Consider the following 19,825-nt stretch of genomic DNA (forward strand, 5'->3'; position numbering starts at 1 on the left):
GTTATGTCTGGAATGGCCTTGAAAATAGGTGGTTTTATCTAATTTCTAACTAACTAAACATTTAAAACTTCTTTTCCGTCTACACCTTTTTCCTTCAAATAACTAGATGCCATTATATGAATCTAGAATTTATAAAATTTGAAATAGCATAGTTCAACACATGATAAATACCTTGTAAATCCTAATGAAATGATGTAAAGTAGCTACTTAAATCTCTTACAAACACTTTGGATGTAATTTCTAGATTGCCTTTAGCTTTTCTTGCTCTCTCTCTCAAATTTTAATGATGTTAAATGAGAAAAAATTGATCAAATAGCCCTTTAAAATACTACAATTAATGCTAACTACTTACACAGCTATAAGCTTAGCATCAACTAATTTTTAGCTCAATTGACATCCACTTTTCTTTTCATTGGTTTGGCAACAACATCAACTAGCCAATTTGTTAGCTTGGCATCCACTAGCATTTCACTCAACAACCATAGGAAACTTTTCATGCTTGACAGTAACATGGAAAACTTGACAAAACTTAAAGATTTTTTTTGATTCCTAATAAAACTTTGTATCTTTATTCATGCTTATGTAATCTTTTTGGAACTAAATAATAAGAATTGATGTATGATGCATCCTTTTTAAATAATAGTCTCACATACCTCTTGATTTCTTACTTTGATGAGGTGTGATCACTTGATTCATTCGGTGAAGTGATCTCTTATCCACTTAATGTGCTACAATCTTCCTTTCTATTTCATTTTTTTTTTTTCATTTTTTATATTTTCAATATCTACCTTGCCTTTTCCTTTATTGCACTCACAACTTAGTTCTTTTGATCTTGTCGGACAATATTGACTGATGTGACTAGTCTTCAAATAGCTAAAACATGTGGTTTGAGTCAACCACCTTTTATAGTCACTTTTGAATTGTGTTCTAATATAGTTCTTAGGAACATGTCCATATGTTCACAATTGTACTTGTATTATAATCCCAATTGTAAAAGTTTCCATTGTTCTTTAGCTTTTTTTGCTTGTTTAATGACCACATTGGTTTAGATCTATACTAAAAAGCTCTGTCCATACTTCTGACAGTTATAAAAATATCCTTCAAATCTTTGAGTGTGTATGGTCTTAGCTCTACATTCATGTGCCTAATGACCTTGTTTGTTGCACTTGTGATAGTGACCCATGCTCTTCTACTTAACATTCTGATTTACAATCTTGCTCCTACACACATTAGTAGTATGTCCTTTCTTATCAAAATTATGACAAGTAGGTTTTGAGTTCTTACCTTTGTTACTTCTTTATTTAGCACTTTTGGATGATTCTCCTTCTTTAGCACTTGTGTTTCCTACTCCAAATGTATCATTGTTAGATCTAGGAGATCTAATCAATTGCTCAAAGTATTTGATGGCTTCACTAGGTTTATTGAAACTTTTAGTAAACTCCTTTTCTCTTTTTAGATCATTTCTCAACTATTCATTCTACAACTTTACCATTTTTATCTCAATGTCCTTGGAATTTAGTTCATGGTTGGCATTCATCATTTGACCCAAATTTTTTAATTGTGTGTTAGCAATCCTAGTTACCTTTGATGATTTTTCTTCCAGTTTGTTGGTCAAAACTCTTTTGTCATCTTCAATCATAGATTTTTCTTCAATAGCTTTCTTTTTCTATTCAGTCACCTCACATAGTAGTATGGCTTGTGATTATTGCTCTAAATTAAGATTTTTTATTTCTTCATCTTGAATTCTATTATTTTCCATTAAATCTACAATTGTTGCATCAAATTCATTGGAGTTTTCATTTGCAAATACTTTAGTAGTGTCTATCTCTTTGTATTGTTTTCCATTCTCTTCAATATCAAATTCCTTCCTTCTCTTTAAAGATTTCTTTAGATCTTCTCTTGCTTCATTTAATTGATGTAGAATAAGATACATTTCAACCTCCTAGTTCTCAATAATCTTTCCCAGTTTGTAGACTTGCATTTCCAAGATCTTTCCTCAAGGCTATAAAGATTCACTTTTAGAGAACTAGGCTATGATACCAATTGCTAGAATTACAGTAAGAAAGGTAAACATATGAGAAGAGGGGTGAATTAGTGCTTTAAACTTTGACCCATAAAACATTCATGACACATTCATCTCATACATTCAACAAATAAATTGAAATACCATGTAAAACATATACATCTAAGCCATGTAAATAAGCATTCACATACATATATGACACCAGATATGATTACTCAGAAACCCTCCAATGAGAAGGAAAAACTAGGGTGGGGATGACACCCACAAATATTCACTATTACAGAAATAAAGTGTATCCAATGAAGGTTAAAATGTTTGAAAGGTTTTCTATGTTAAAGGCTTAGAAAGATGGTTAGGTCTCACCCTATTAAAGGATTTCAACAACCTATTAGAAGTGTTCTTTGTTAAAGGAATTCAACTCACAATTAAGTAAGCACCTTGTTAGAGGATTTCAATATAGCTTGTTAGGACTACTATGTTAAGAGATTTAACTAATTCACCTATTAGAATGTCTCAATAATGATCTTATAGTTAACACTTTGTTTTTTGATGACATATCAACTCTAAATTGATTTATACTTGATCCTTCTTCATTAGATGTCTCTCTATTATTCATGATTTCCTTCCTCTATTCTCCTTTAATTAATTTTGCTATGTAATTTAGATTATAATACCTTGGTCACCACGAATGTCTTGGTTTGCACATGCAAAACTCTCCTTGATCATTCATTCATTCCCTTTTACATTCTTTGAAAGTTTAGTATTTTTTTTTTCTTAAGAAGACCTAGGTGACTTAGGGTTAGGTATGAATCAATGGCTATGATTCACCTATATTGCAACTCAAACCTTCCCTTTACTTGATTGGGTGCATATAATGCATAGGGATTCCAATATAAGATTCATCCTTTTCACCAAAATATCATAATTCAATCTTTAAGTTTCCTAAAAAATGGTTTACATAGTAGTTTGTGCCAAAATAAATAACTATGACAAAACTATGTTACTCAACAATTGGAGTGCTTGGTGCTTAGCACATACTGACTTCAATATTGTCACTCAGTATCTGAATGACTCAGCATGCACTTCTTTCTTGGCTCCTAAATCACTTGACACATATTGTCTATGCAACACTTGAGTGACTTGGCACTCACTATTTACTTGACATGCTCTAACTTATATGTTGTGATTAGTATATGTTACTTGTTCGACATGAACTAAGTAATTAACTTAAGTGTATAGATACTCATTAGTCAAAACCAATCTAAGATTGTAACAAGTAATTCTTTTTGAAGTCATGAAAGAGTTAGGATTGAAAGTAGTTACTATCTGAGGTAGATGTTGTACCATGGATCAAGAGAGGTTATTGACATAGGAACAATAAATGCATTACCTTATAAGTTAGATTCTTATCCTAATAAAGAATTAACAATAAATATTTTGTTAGTTGACATTCCAACCTAGTATGGTATGCTATTATCTAGAAAATAGAGTGCAAAAATGGGAGGAAATATGCAATTTGATTTGTCTTATGCAACTTTCCAAATTGAAGATATGCTAATCAAAATTAATAGAGAGCCCAAGATTACTTACATTACTAAACAAGATATTGAAAATAAAATGACATGTTTTATTGATACTAATGTGAATGCATTTAGGGAAGAAGTATTAGTGTTGAAAAGGGAACCAATCAAATCCCCTATTGTAGAGGAAGTTGATTCAGGATTAGAAAAGGGAGACTCATGGGTATGTCTAGGATCATGGTCTACCAAACTATGCTCTTAAGTGGCAATAAAAAATTAGAAAATTAGGGTTATGTCAACTTGATGTGCAATTTTCTACTTGTTATTCACTTTATATCAAAAAGTTGAGAGAAAAGAATCTCTAGAAAATTAAATCTAGTTTCTAAACTACTAGGACTTATCTCAAACAAATAAAAATTGATTGGTCAAAATATCAAATTTTATTGCAATATTACAAAAATTTTAGAACAAAAATAAGAAGTAGATGTATGTCTGACCACCTTAATCAAAATCAAATGATAATATTTTTTAATAATATTCTAGATATAAGTAGTAGACTCATGCTTAGATGTGACACATATTTTTGGGTATTTTTATTCTAAATAAATAATAATTAATTAATTTTTGACTTTAGTGTTTTTGTAATAAAAAAAACTCTCATGTCTAACCACCTTAACTAATACAAAACTCTACAAAAGAAAAATCATTTTTTTTTTATAGTAGAAGAAACATAGAATGTGATGCATCTTTTGGATTTAAAAAATATTATATCATTTGAAAATTATAGTTGTTTTTCAAGTAGTGTGTTAGTTAGCACTTTATATGTAACTCCATTAGAAAATAAGTAATAATTACTTACTAAACTCATAATTTGACAAATATTACATTTATGGAAAGATAAGAACATTCTTAAGAAACTCATTTCATTTCATCAAGTTTTGGTGAAAAAAAAAGTCATCAACTACATATTTGAAGTAAAAACCACATAAAAATAGGCCAAAAGCACATTTTAAGGATGTTTTTAAACTTGATCATATAGGTTTGGTATCAAACAATATAGTAGACCTTATAAAGATATTAATTGTTTTCATATAGTATCAGGGTGGGTGGGAAAAAGGTTGGAGTATATTTTGAAATGGTTTGAGATATTTTAGAACTACAAATTGTTTAGGTCACCACTTTTTGGGACACCATGATCCTGCACATACCCTCATGGACCATGTATTTTGATGGAGCCTATTATAAAGATTGGTTAGGAGTAGGTATTCTATTAATTTCTCCTAAGGGTTTCACTTACAAGTTTTCTTCTACTTTAAGTTTCTCATCTATAAACAATATTGTAGAATATGTCGATTTATTGTTAGGATTAAGGTTATCTCATAAACATGATATTAGGTGCTTACATGTTGTGGGTGGTTATGAGTTAATCATTTCCCAAAAAAGAGGGGTATATGTTTCCAAGAATAAAATATTGAAACTATTGAAAATAGATTGATACACATATGAATATGTGTTTCAATCATTGTTTTGTCACTAATGTCAAACCTGCTACTTGGTGGTAAGTCAATTGCATAGATGATTGAGTCCTATCAATTTTTTGATTGATGAAGAGGATTTGATCAAATAAGGTAACAATAGCACCTAGAGGAAAGGTTGAGTTATGATATGGAAAAGGAGTACAAGGATCAGTTTAGAGAGTGATATTATAGTACATTAACAATCTACTTAAAGTTGCAAAGGATGCATACACTAATTAAATTTAGAAGAACAAGTTAAATGAAGTATGTTTGCCAAGATTAACAATTTGTATAGTAGGTTTCAAGAAAATTTAGTGTAAGCTAGGTAGAAAATCAGTTGGAGTTAAGAAAAGTTAATTTTAGTGTAAGCTGAGTGATACAGTGTAAGTTGAGTAAAGTTTAATTGCAGTTGAGCACAAGTAAACTTTACTTCATGCCAAGTGTTTTGAAAATTGATGTCGAGCAATGTAGTATGTGTCAAGCATCAAAAGAAAGTTAATGCAAAGTGTTAGCATTATGAGAAAGATCATGAATTCAATGAATCTATTCCAACACTTTTAATTTATTAGATTGTGTGAAATGTGTGGAAGATAAGCTTGATGAGCTGAAGGCACATAATTCATGGTGAACCATTTGAGGTGAATTCAAGGAAGATTAAAGGAGAAGTTTCTATAAGGGAATGGAACGAAATGATGGGTAGATTCATTGAATCCTACCTAATCTAACCTAGCATTAAAATGGATAAAGGAGGTTGAATTACAAAAGATCTTAATTTTCTATTTATGGAGATGGCTGGTCATAAGAAAAGGTTGTCATGTGCAAGAACCTAAGGAAGATAAGGAGTCTAGGATACTACTTCATTTAATGACCTAAGAGAAGAGACTGCAATGGCAATAAAAGAAAGAAGGCTTAAGGGTATGGATGCTTGAAGGGTGAAAAAGTTGTTAGATCTACAGTGTGTGAAATCCAAGTAGAATGGAGGATTGAAAACAAAGATCTATAATATATAATTGTGTTATAATTTGTAATAAGATGAAGCCTAGCTGTTACTTTTTAATCATTATATTAATCTAGGGTAAATCATTTGGATTAAGGTTGACTTAATAGTCATTTATAAATCCTTTAACTAAGTGACTTTCCAAGTGAATGATCCAAAGTCCTCTAACAAGGCTCACTCCTAATAGGGTGACTAAAATCCTTTAACTAGGTCACATCTTATAGTGTGCATTATAACCTTTAATAGGGTTGGCCTTTCATAGGGCATCACTTCAAAAGAGTGAGAATGAGTAGAATGATGCTGGTTATTTTTCCCAAATTGGGTTTCCCTATTAAATCATTGTGTCAAATGTGTTATTGAATCTATTATCTTTCATGTTTACATTTCTACAAAGTTGATTTCATAGAAACCTATAATTTTATATGATTGTATGATGTAATGGATGCATGCATGATGAAATTTTTTTATGGATATGGGTTCACTAAGTTGTGAAAATTTTTGATTGTACATCTAGACCTTAGATAGCTAATTCACCCCCCTCTCAATTATTTTAAAGAATTCCAAAAATTGTTATCAGAGCCATTTACTTAAGAGGACTAGTTTGAAGGCATTAGAAGGAAAAAGATCAAGATGTTAAAAAGAGAGGTACCCAAGATTAATAGAGATAACTTTCCTACATGAAAATTTTTGATGAAGCTACACCTAGGAGGTCTTGGAGATGATGCACAATCTACCATCAATATATAATATATTGATCTTACTAGAGCCTTGACTGTTGAAGATATGAAAAAGAAGAAACAACACAACTAGGCAATGTTGGAGATTTCCTCTACCCTAAGTTATGCCAAGTTTGATGATATCAAGGTTTATGATAGTGCAAATAAAATGTAAGATGCTCTACACACTATTTATTAAGGAGACACAAATATTCTAAGAACCAAATATGAAAGTCTTAGAGATAAGTTTGATGATATAAGAATGTGAGAAGGTGAGAATATTGCTCAGTATTATTGTAGGATAATGATGCAGGAGCATCTTGGGTGTAAGAGAAATCTTGCATCACCCAAAAATATTTTCATTTTAGTATTTTATATTTTAATAAGGACTAGTAGATAGGGTTGTTACTATTTATGGGAACTTGCTATTTTTAGTAAGTTTGTTATACAAGTTTAAAATGTTCTTATTTTCTACATGAAGGTTGATTTTAGAGTTATAAGCCTACCATAAAAATATCATTTCTCTAGCTTAAATATCAGAGAAGTTATTATGGATTTTCAAAGGAAAATTCGCAAAAAAATATTTAGGCTCACCATTGAAGGCCTTAGATTGCACATATGAGGTTTGAAAACTCAACAAAATGATGCTTGTGTTGTTGCAAGTCTATAGATCAAAAGCTGGTGTTTCTAAAAAGTGGTTATAGTAGCCAATCAGAGCAATAGTTTGAGAGTTATGGCCTTTGGAAATTGGGCTATCAAAATTTCTAAAACAATTTGTCAAAGATGTATTTAGTCAACTCTATATGTATTGTTAGGTTCTATCAGCCCTAGTTATTAAGTTTGATCATCTAGAACCTTGTCAAGTTGCATAAAATTGCCTATTTAAGGCCCAAACATTGTCTAGGACAACTCTAGGCATAGATTAGTGTAATGAAGGTGCTCATGTGGGTTTTTATATTGTACTTGTGAATTCTATAATTTCTCAGTTATGGTACAAATAAGAAGTCCATATTATGTTTTCACATTTGTTATTGTTTCTTTGTTTCTATTATGGTTATGGTATTAAGGGGAGCACCCTTCATCAAGTGGTGTTAGAGATAGAGTTCTTGCATGTGTGCACAGATCACCAACTATGAGGTAGTTCACACTGGGACTATGGTTTGGGCTAAGCATGTAGACAGATTCATGATTGTGAGGTAGTTTGTACTAGGGTTTTAGTTGAATTGCAAAAATGCCTCCATGAAGAGATCTTTGGAAATAAGTTGTAGGTGTTATAGTTGAGGGTTTTTGAGGCCTCCAAATACAAATTCAAGTATTGGAATAACAAATGCATTGGGGAATAAACTTCTTGTAAGAAATGAAAGTGAGGATGAGGATGAAGTAGAAGAAAATGCCAAAGCAGAGGCAGTTCTAAACCCAAAGGAAGAGAGGTTTTTTAAGGCCATCTCCAAGATTGGAAAAAGACCTAAGTTGGAGGTTCCCATATTTTTGAAAATTCTTAACTTGGAGGAGCTAATCGATTGGATCAATGAACTAGAGGAGTACTTTAGAGTATGAAGATATTGAAGATCCTGATAGGCTCAAGTTTGTAAGGGTGAAACTGAAGGGAAATGCAAAGATCTAGTGGCACGATGTTTAGTTGGAGCGAAATAGAAAGGGAAAGGACTTTGAAATCACCTAATGGGATTAGATGATAGCTAACTTGAAGAAACAATTCATTCCCATGGATTATGAACTTGATCTATTGAAGAATATGCAAGGGTTGAAGCAAGCAAGAAAATCTGTTCAAGAGTATATCGAGGAGTTCTACCAAGTTCTTAGTAGAACTAGCCATCAAGAAGCTAATAAGGAGAAAGTGGCCTATTATCTTAATGGCTTAAGGCCAAGTATTCAGGATGAGCTACGTCTATCTTGAATGAATAGTATTGATCAAGCATACTAGTTTTCCCTAAGAGTTGAGGACAAACTAAATAAGATGTTTGACAACAAGAATAGTGGAAGATCTAGCTAATGATATTATAATGGCCATAATGATGATCAAAAGAAGAAGGATGAGGCTAGGCATAGCAGTCAAAACAAAAGGGGAAATAATTCCAATAATTTCTTTGATGAAAACAATATAGATTATAGAGGAAGAGGAAGAGGACAAGGATCTAGAAGAGGATGCTTCTATGGGAAATATTTTTACTATAGAGAAGGACATAGAGAATTTGAATGTACCTAGCACCAAGGCAGGAAAAATTGAAGAATAGAAGGCTAGACCAAAGTTGCACATGTTGATGAAGATCCCAGATCCTCACATTTTGAAGATGCTAAAAGAGGAGAAGTCCTAGTTAACATAAGAGTCCTATTGAGTGGAGAGAATGAACCTGACTAGAGAAGGAGTTTGTTTTGCATAATGTTCACATGTAAAGATTAGTGTTGTGATGTGATCATTGATGGTGGAAGTACAAAACATCTAATATTAGAAATGATGGTCTCAAATTTGAAGCTAAAGAGATAGAAACACCCATGTTCATACTGTATTTCTTGAGTGTAAGATGATCACAAGGTCATGGTCAATGAGTAGTGCTCATTGAAGTTCAAGATTGGAAGCTACTAGGATGAGGTACTATGTGATACCATACCTATGGAAATATATCATATCTTGCTAGGTAGGTCATGATAGTTTGATAGACATGTTGTACATGATGGGTGAGAAAATACCTACACTTTGACCAAGGATAGAGTGAAACATAAGTTGAAGTCATCGAAGGAGAAAGAAGAAAATGTATGTAGTACTACTAGAATATGTTTTGTTGATGGAAAAGAGTTCCTTAAAGTTATGAAGCATGAACATATTTATTTTTCTATAATTCTTAAAGATAGTAAAGAAGAAGTAGAGGAGGTACCTATAGAAGTTGCAAATATGTTGGGAGAGTTTTCTAATATTTTATTAAATAATGTACTTGATGGATTTCCCCTAATGAGCAAGACCAATCACTAGATATATTTGGTTTCGGGAGCTAGTTTTTCAAATAAGGTAGTGCACATAATGACACCAACAAAAAGTGAAGAGTTGAATAGGCAAGTTCATGAGTTGTTGTAGAAGGGGTTGATTCAACAGAGTGTGAGTCCATGTGTTGTACCAGTAGTATTAGCACCAAAGAATAATGGACAATGGAGGATGTGCATAGATTCTCATGCTATCAAAAATATCACAATCAAGTACAAATTTACATTGCCAAGGATGAATGATATTATGGACTATTTGAGTGGAGCTAAGTATTTCACAAAGAAAGATCTAAAGAGTGGATACCATTAGATTTGTATTAGAAAAGTTGATGAGTGGAAGATTTCTTTCAAGACAAAAGAAAGACCGTATGAGTGGTTAGTCATGCCTTTTGGGCTATCCAATGCACCAAGAACTTTCATGAGGCTCATGAATGAGGTATTGAAGGATTTTTTGGGTAAGTTTACCATTTTTTACCTAGATGATATTCTGATCATTAGTAAGACACTAGAGGAGCATGTGATTCATATTCACAAGGTGTTTGATAAGTTAAGGGAAGAAAAGTTGTTGATAAACTTGAAGAAGTGTAAGTTTATAAAGAAGGTGTTGGTGTACTAGGGATTTGTAGTCTCAACAAAAGGTCTAAAAATTGACCCAAAGAAATTGAAGGATATCCTTGAATGGCATACTCCAAGGAGTATGATAGAGCTAAGATCTTTTCATGGACTCACTAGTTTTATAGAAATTTAATAAGAGGTTTTAACAGTATTTGTGGACCCTTGACTGAAACAATGAGAGGGGATAGGAAAAAATTTAAGTGGATTGTAGGAGTAGATAAGAGTTTTAATTTTTTGAAATAGAAAGTTTCTGCGCATCCTGTTTTAGCACTTCCTAACTTTAACAAGATATTTCAAGTAGACTATGATGCTAGTGGTACTACAATAGGTGTTGTTATGAGCCAAGAAGGTAGACTTGTCGCTTATTTTAGTGAGAATTCAAATGATGCAAAATGAAAATATTCTATTTATGATTAGGAATTTTATGCTATAGTTCAAGCATTGAAGAAGTGAAGAAACCATCTTCTTCCTAAGGAGATTATTTTGTATACTAATCATCAAGCTTTGCAATATTTGAATAGTCAAGAAAAATTGAACCAAAGGCATTTGAAGTGGGTTGATCTTTTGTAGAGTTATACATTTGTTTTGAAATATAGTAGTGGGAAGTCTAATAGAGTTGTAGATGCTCTTAGTAGAAGAAAAATTTTGGTAACAAAAATGCAAATAGAGGTGGTTGGCTTCAAGGAAATTAGTACTTTGTATCTAGATGATCCTAATTTTGGTTAAGCATGAAAGGATTGTATAGCACTTTTTACACTTGACATGAAAAAGTGGTTGGATTTCATGATCCAAGATAGTATATTATTCAAAAGAAGCCAGTTGTACATTCCAAGAAGTTCAATGAGAGAGAATCTTGTCAAGGAGAAGCATAGTGGAGGATTGCCTAGATATTTTGGCAGAGATAAAACCATTTCTTTGGTTGCTAAGAATTATTACTAGACACAGTTGCAGTAACATGTGAAGAAGTTTTTATAGAGTTGTAGAGTATGTTAGATGGTGAAAGGAATAAAGTAGAATATAGGGTTGTATCAGCCATTACCTATACCAAAGAAGCCATGGGAGGATGTTAGCATGGATTTTGTTCTTAGACTACTAAGGATTCAATGTGAGCATGATTCTATTTTTGTGGTGGTTGATAGGTTTTCAAAGATGGCACATTCTATTCCTTGCAAGAAGGCTAGTGATGATGTTCATGTGGCAGAGTTGTTTTTCAGAGAAGCGGTGAGACTACATGGTTTGCCGAAGAGTATAGTTTTTGATTGAGATACCAAATTTGTTGGGTTTTTCTAGCATACATTGTGGAAGAAGTTGAAGATAGATTTGAATCTTAATTCATCCCATCATCCACAGACTAATGGACAAACAGAAGTTGTGAATTGTAGTTTGGGAAACTTGTTGAGATGCTTCATTGGAGATAAACCAAAAGTATGGGATATGATTTTACCATAGGTAGAATTTTCATATAATAATTCTATCAGTGGAAGTACTAGTAAATCATCATTCTAGATTGTATATGGGAGTAGTCACAGAAATGCTTTTGAATTATGGTAGTTGGGTAAAGGAGAGATAAGTAGTGCTAAAGTAGAAGATTTTGTTGAATATTTGAAGAACATCCATGAGAAGGTGACGAAGCACACCATAAATATAAATACATAGTATAAGAAAGATAGATGTGAAAAGGAGACATGAGAAATTTTAGATTGAAGATTAAGTCATGGTTCATTTGAGAAAGGAGCATTTCATAGTGGGTACATATAATAAACTAAAGATGAAGAAGTTTGGACCATGTAAAATAGTTGAAAGGCATGATTCTAAAAATGTCTATGAAGTGGAGTTGCCTATTGAATTAAATATTTCACCAGTATTTTGTATTTCAGATTTGACAGAGTATTATGAAGGAGGTGATGGAGATGAAGTTGTTGAAGTACAGTAGAGTATTCTAGCATCTAGTTCAGCTACAAAGGAGATTGAGAAGATATTGTATAGTTGTGTTGGCAAAGTAAAAGCAACACAACTATAAGGAATAACTATTCATATGGAAAGGGAGGCTAGTAGAGGATTCATCATAGCTAGAAAGGGAGGTTTCCTCTAAACACCTGAGATGTGATGGAGTCACTTGTCAAATTTCCTTAGGTGTCTAATGCAAGAGCATCGTGGGTGTAAGAGCAATCTTGCATCACCCAAAAATATTTTCATTTTAGTCTTTTCTATTTTAATAAGGACTAGTAGACAAGGTGGTTACTATTTATGGGAACTTGTTGTTTTTAGTAAGTTTGTAATATGAGCTCAAAATGTTCTCATTTTCTACTTGAAGGTTCATTTTAGACTTATAAGCTTACCATAACAATCAAATTTCTCTAGCTTAAGTATTAGAGAATTTACTATGGATTTTTGGTGGAAACATTTGTAGGAAAATATTTAGGCTCATCATTGGAGGCCTTAGAGTGCCCAGATGAGGTCTAAAAACTCAATGGAAGGGTGCTTGCATGCTTCCAATCCTATAGATCAGGAGCTAACATTTCTAAAAAGTGGTTACAATAGCCAGTCAGAGCAACAGTTCAAGATTTATGGCCTTCGAAAGTTGGACTACCAAAATTTCTAAAATAAGTTGTCAAAGATGTATTTAGTCAACTATATATGTATTGTTAGGGTCTGTCAGCCCTAGGTATTGAGTTTTAGCATCTAAAACCTTCTTGGGGAACATAAAATTTCCTATTTAAGAAAGGCTCAAACATTTTTTAGGATAGCTCTGAGTGATAGTTCACAATTTAGTCTTGTAGATTACTATAATGGAGGTGCCCATTTGGGTTAGCATATTGTACTTGTGAATTTTGTAATTTCACATTTGTGACACAAATAAGAAATCTATATTTGGTTCTTTCATTTGTTATTGTTTCTTTATTGTTGTTATGGTTTATGGTATTAAGGGGAGCGTACTTTATTAGATAAAAGATGTTTTAATGCAATAAGAGGAGCTACTAGTAAAATAGATGATGAAATTGTATTGAGAAAAGTTTTGAGAATGCTATTGCCCATTTATGCTATTAGAGTTTCTGTAATACAAGAATTGAGATGTATATCAGGTTCTAATCTAACCCTTATGTCTTTTGATACTTTGCAATAACATAGGAATAAAATAGCTACAAATCATAACCTATGAACCCATAAGCTAAATGAGGGTTAATTCCTTTCAGCCCACTACAAAATATGAAAGAATTGAATTGATTTGATTAAAAAGATTTGTGCAAATGACCTTCATATCAGCTTACATTTGATCTAGTGATTAGTGCCTTATCCACTACAACATAGAGTCACTACTAGTAGGATGACCTAACTTGATTGCCTTACAATTAAGTTTATCAACTAAAATCCCCAAACTCCATTCTTACTAGCATCCACTCCATAGACCTAGAAACCCTATCAAATCATTGAAGCATTTACTTAACTCCTTGAATTAAAAGTAACAATAGATCTGACACACAACTCATCTAAGTTGTCTTAAATTGAATGAACCTTATTTATTCAATCACAAATTTAATAGCGTATGAAGAATTAGGAGATAGAATAAGAGAAAATTGATAATTCATTGTAAATCTCCTTTAGTATTTATCCTTGGAAAGACTGAATACATTAATTAGTAACACTAAATGAAACTCCAAATTTGTCACATGATCTATCATCAATTTTCATTATCTCAGAGAAACAATACATAAAATGGAAAGAAACTTGAACAAGAATAGATGTGTCACCTTCATAGCTAGAGCTTTAGTAAATTAGATAGGAAGTAAAACCAACAACAACTTGGTCTCACGGTAAAACTAGAACCCTATTGGTTTCACAAAGAAAACTGCCAACAACAACAATAAATGAGAGAAATAAGGATATAGACAAGGAAAGAATTCTTGGATCTGCTCTATGACTACCATTTTTCCACTTGAAAAAGTTCCCCAAGAACTTAGAAACATCTCCCTAATCTCTCCAAAAATTGGTAAACCAAATCCTCACCCATTTTGCCTCTCAAAAGCATAAAATATCTTCAACACTTGATGGGAAAAAAAATCTAATTTTGATGCCAGATCAAGGCAAAGGAAAAAAATCATTTAAATGATCTCTAGAGGAAAAATAAACTTTTTAGAATCATTTTTCTCCACATTCATGCTTCAAAAAACTTTCATATCTGCCCTCCAACCAATTTTGATGCTTAATGATGAATTCTACCCATTCTATTGAGAATGCCCTGGAAAATACAAATCTACTTATAGACTGAACCACTAAACATTTATGCTAATTCTAACCCCATATTTGGAAAGTTCATCTCCTCCTAGTTCCAACACTATATTGGAGTCCATATTTTGGTTTAATTTTTCTCCTCTACCAACCATTTGAAAAATTGGCCCATGACTATAAAATGAACAATTTAAATGAATGAAATTGAAAAAAAATTAAACATTTCTATAGTCTGAACTATCAAAAATCATCATTTAAAACCAAAATTTTCAACTTCTTCAAAATTGGAAAAAAGATATTCATTATTTTAAAATATCCCCTTATACCTCCCTCAACCACTCAAACAACACCACATGCCAAACAGTGAGTGGCCATCTTGATCACCCCTAGGTCCCACAACCTTTCCTAGATTTTAAGGTTTTCTGGAAGGTCGCCATGTCTCCGTTGGTGAAACATCCCATTTTTTGGTGGTGACATGGAAACCACCAAAATTTGGAACTTTTTGACACCTTAATATCTTTGCCAAACAAAACCTATTTGACCTTGTCCATCCACTAGTTGTGGTGGGCCCCATGCATACTAGCTTTACCTTTGACAAGGCTCATCTCTTTTCAAACACTTGATATGTGTGTGCTCTTGTCTATAATTTTTTTTGAAATGCCCAACATGGTAAATATGGGACTAAATGTCTCTGTTGATTGTTTGCTTCTTCAAAATTGGGTAGCTTCTTTTACATAGATTCACTCCCACTTTCATGCACATGGACATGCTTTCCTCCCTTTTAATAGCTCCATTCCTAAACAAAGGTAGATGTCTAGCCAATGGGGAAAAGGAAAAACTTAGAATTGTCTTCAAATAGCACTAACATTCCTCATTCAATCTTCCAGATCACTAATATAATAGCTATAGAAGCACATGTTGATAACAACAAACCTATGCAATTTCTCCATTGAAGCACATGTATACAATTCAAGGTGCTCACTATTGGCTTCGGATTGGTTTTCAAATTGTGGAATGCTTCACCTTCATATGGATTTGTTCTTTGTCCTGTAGTTGCTTTGCATGGTCAACATCCTACTTCACCCACATGTCTCATAGTACACTCAGAATTTGGTTAAAAGATTTGTTTGTTGCTGAGTGTTTGGAGTTATATCTTTGATTGAAAAAATTCTCTACCTCCCAACACATTATTATTGCAAAACCCAAGCTCCATGATGGAATTTTGGTGCTCTTTGTATTTGCAAACCTTCTTTCAATTCCAACTTGTATTGTGCTCCTTTATGAGCCTACTTTTCTACCGTGAATAACACCCTAGCCTTAATCCTTTTGTGTTGACTACTTCTACTCATGTTTTTATGTGAAATGGAAGCTTTTGATGCATCATTTATCTATTATAAAATAAAGTAATTTCCCCCTTTTCGTCCATGTGTTCTTGCATTTGGCATGGGAGTTCCTTCAACATGCAAATACCCCATCTTAATCCTCACATGGATGTTTTACTCCCCTATAGCTTCTTAGTCTCCCTTGTTCCACACATTCCTTTTATTGTAAACACCTTTAATGTTCAATCGTGAAGGTGGTGGAAGAAGGTGTAATATTGATAGGGGTATTTGTTTGCCTTGTCAACACTTTATAATCATTTTCTCTCAACAATAATTCCTTTTCATAGTCAGCAAGCTCATCATCACCTTTAAACATGGGATGTTTATAAGAATTAGCAAGGTAAAGTTCAAGATCTAGTTCTAGTTCTATTGCTCACTCCAAAGTGCCCTTCACCACAGCTTCCTCTAGAGGATATCTTGAGAAGGCAGGCTCAAATCAATTTTTGCAATAGTTGTGAAACTAGATTGTGAAAAAGGGGAGAATAATAAGTACTAGAGTAGAATGTTTTTCTTTTTTAGCAACTAGCAACCCCAACAACAAAAGTTGTGATATTACTAAGCTTATTATAATCCTATAATGAACATCAAGCCAAAGTTTTCTTGCACTCTCATAATTTTTTTCATAGACATTGATGACCTGATGTCAAAGGATAAAATAACCAAATGCAAAATAGAGAACTATAAATTAAATATGCAAGACCAAGAAAAATATATAATTGCATGTGAGGGAGAGCTTCTACAAGTATTACACTCCTAGGATCTATTGGCTTCTCCCTATCCTCATCAAAAAAGAGTTCTTCAAATGAAACATTATCAATGAAATCAACCATAAAATCTCTCTAGCAATGCTAGACCATCCATCCACCATGATATAAGTTATGAAGAAAGTTTCTCTCATTGGAACAAAAACTCCAAGTTTTTTAAGAAATACTATAGGAGAATCACCAAGGTCCTTGAGTTGTTACTTTGCATCAAAATCCTAAAGAGCTCATCCCACAAATATAGAGCCAAAAAAGAAGATGATCAAAATAAAGTTGTACTACTTGCTTGCTATTTTACTACCCTTTGCTAGAAGATGGTAGATCATCTCCTTTCTAGTTGCCTCTTTCTTTGAGTTGCCTTATAAACTCAGCAATAATCATGTTGAAGTCTCATTTGTCAACAATAGATATATACCCATAAGCCACTTTCTTTCTCTCTATTGTAATGCTGACTTCATACAACAGTTTGGGGAATTTCTCTTCATTCCTCTTCAAGATAATAGTTACATCCTTTACCAATGCATCAATTTTAGCATTATAATAATCAATAAAATCCACTTTCTCGCTCCAAAGTCCAAGGAAACATTTCTTCATGTTTAGCCTCTTTTTTTTGATTTTTCATGTACCTTTTCTTGTAGTAAACTAGCTAGTTTCGATAAGATTCTTTCTACTATACAAGCTTGGATAATTTATTTGCATTGAAGAGAACCTTTTTTCTGCAACTTGTCAATTTTATTTATGAGGTCTTGTGGGTGTTTTTTAACTATTAAGTAACAAAATACTCAATACCAAGATAATGAAAGAAAAAATAATCTAAGGATTGGCTACTATCTATTAACAATTGAATGTGTTTCTTATCTAGACCCAATTGCAACAAAATCAAGATAGATTTCCTACTCTATAGGATCTATAGAACCAAGGTAGGCATACTTGAGGGATGGTTCAAAAAAAGGAATAAAAATGAGAAAGAATCTATTACTTTCATTATGATTCTCATCTCCTATTTTTGACATATACCTACTTTTCTCATTCCATTACACCTTGAGATAATACACATCCCTTATAAGTATATTTGGTCACAATTCTTCTTAGATTTATAAGTATTTCTAGCAATAGTAGCTAACTAAGGCTTAGAGATCAAATGAAAACAAGTGCTGACCAACATTGAGATCTTTCAAACAATGAAGAAAAAATTGATTTTGAGTTTGAGTTTGATGCTTGTCTATGATTTCTTCAAGTATAGATTGAATTTAATAGATCAGTGCCTCATCCATTGGGATTCAGAGTCCATTTAATTCATAGATCTAATTGATTTCTTTACAATCAACATTATCAATAATTCTTACTGAAAATCATACTTACAAAAATCCTTCATATTACCATGGAGACCCTATCAATACCACTAAAGTGTTTATTTAATTCATTGAACTAATAGAAATGGTGAATTAATATACAATTTGATTCAATTGCATTCAACTAGACAAGATTTTCTTATACAACTTCAAAATAACCAAGTAAAAGAAATGGAGACAAAATTTAGCCAGAAAAGATGTATTGATAGTTCATCTTTGTATTAATTTCATTTTAAAAACAATTGTATACAATTGAACAAGACTTAGAATGACTCAAGACAAAACATCTAAATCTTGCCAAATTGATGTCTTCTCATAAACTTGTAGAGAAAATATATCATAAAGTATTCATCAAAAAGACTGGACCAAATAGACTTAGTAAAGACTTAGAAATACAATAATTTGGACCCCTTCTCTAGCACTAGAATCTCACTTATATACTGTGAGATGCAAGAAGCTTTAGGCATTGAGAATTGATAGCAATCCTTTTGACAAAAGATATTTACATTTTGTAGCTATCAAAAAGGAAAAAATTGTGTGTAATAGAAAAAACTTTACATCAGGATATTCTTTAGGTGGGCCTCTTTTCTATTACACTTCCAAAACCATGAATTCCATGATTAATTCTTTTGTTATTCTCACTCCTTGAAGTATGTGGCTACCAAGCTTGTTAACGATGTGTCTTGTTCTAGTACCCACAAGTTAACCTCAACTCGAGAATCTTCACTGTCTCCATCATGAATTGTTAAGGTAACAACTACTTCTACATCCTCATCTACCCCATCATCTTCTACCACCTATTCCAAAGAAAAAAGTTCTTCTTTCCATTTATTGAAAATACTGTCATTGGGCCAATCAAAATTTAGGATTTCCCTCTGCTTTTTTATCACAAAATTTTCAACCTTTCTAATTTCAACAAACTCTTTTCTAATGAAATTATAGAATAATTTTATTTTGACAAGTTCTTCATTTCTCATTGCCCATAGTACATGCCCTTTTCCATTTATAACACTATTCATTCTTTGGAATAATAATTCATCTAATTATTTTCCCCATTCATTCCTCTCTTTTAATTTGTCAACTTTTTTCAATGCACTAGTGAAAAGATCATACATTTTTGCCTTATATTTTGATAAACAAATTGCTATCCTCTTTTGAGCATAAATTCTTTTTTCACTAAACTCTGTTAGATTATTAACCATATAAAAAGTTCTCTAAATATGATCACAAGATAACAGGATGATAGAGATACACATAGAAGTGGCATCATTTTATCTCTCACTCCACTTCTAGACAATGCATTTTAATGTGTCTTCATCTCTCTTCATCTCATCCCACATGTCTAGAATTCCTACCAACTGATTATAAAATGTTGGGCACTCAATCTTATCCATCAGGTATAAGATTGTTTTCTTGAGTTTTTCCTCATACTAGTTATTCAATTCAATCTACACTTCATATAAATTGGTTTTCTTCTTCATCAAACTTATCAGCAATGTAGAACTTAAGTCTTTGCTGGGTATTTTATAACTCAAAAATGGGGTGGATTTAAATGGCTCAATTGAGGGGCGAGAATATGGAATTCTTGGTCTGCTAGGTTCTCCTATGTTTTGCACTTGAAATTTCTTGTATTCTAGTCTTATTTCTTTTTTCAATTGACCATATGATCAAGGCTTGCTAATTGTTACTAAATTTTGTCCCCTATGTGCTTGTAATATCTC

The 19,825-nt window shown here is 32.4% G+C and overlaps 1 pseudogene; it reads right to left on the minus strand.

The window, feature by feature from the left end:
* Positions 1–16,166: 16,166 nt before the first annotated feature.
* LOC149570250 (hyperosmolality-gated Ca2+ permeable channel 1.2 pseudogene) lies at positions 16,167–17,078 on the minus strand (annotated as a pseudogene).
* Between the last annotated feature and the right edge of the window lie 2,747 nt (positions 17,079–19,825).

The sequence above is a fragment of the Cupressus sempervirens genome, chromosome 3 (assembly GCF_028749045.1).
Source record: "Cupressus sempervirens isolate cs-2001-9-10 chromosome 3, ASM2874904v1, whole genome shotgun sequence".
Lineage (NCBI taxonomy): Eukaryota > Viridiplantae > Streptophyta > Pinopsida > Cupressales > Cupressaceae > Cupressus > Cupressus sempervirens.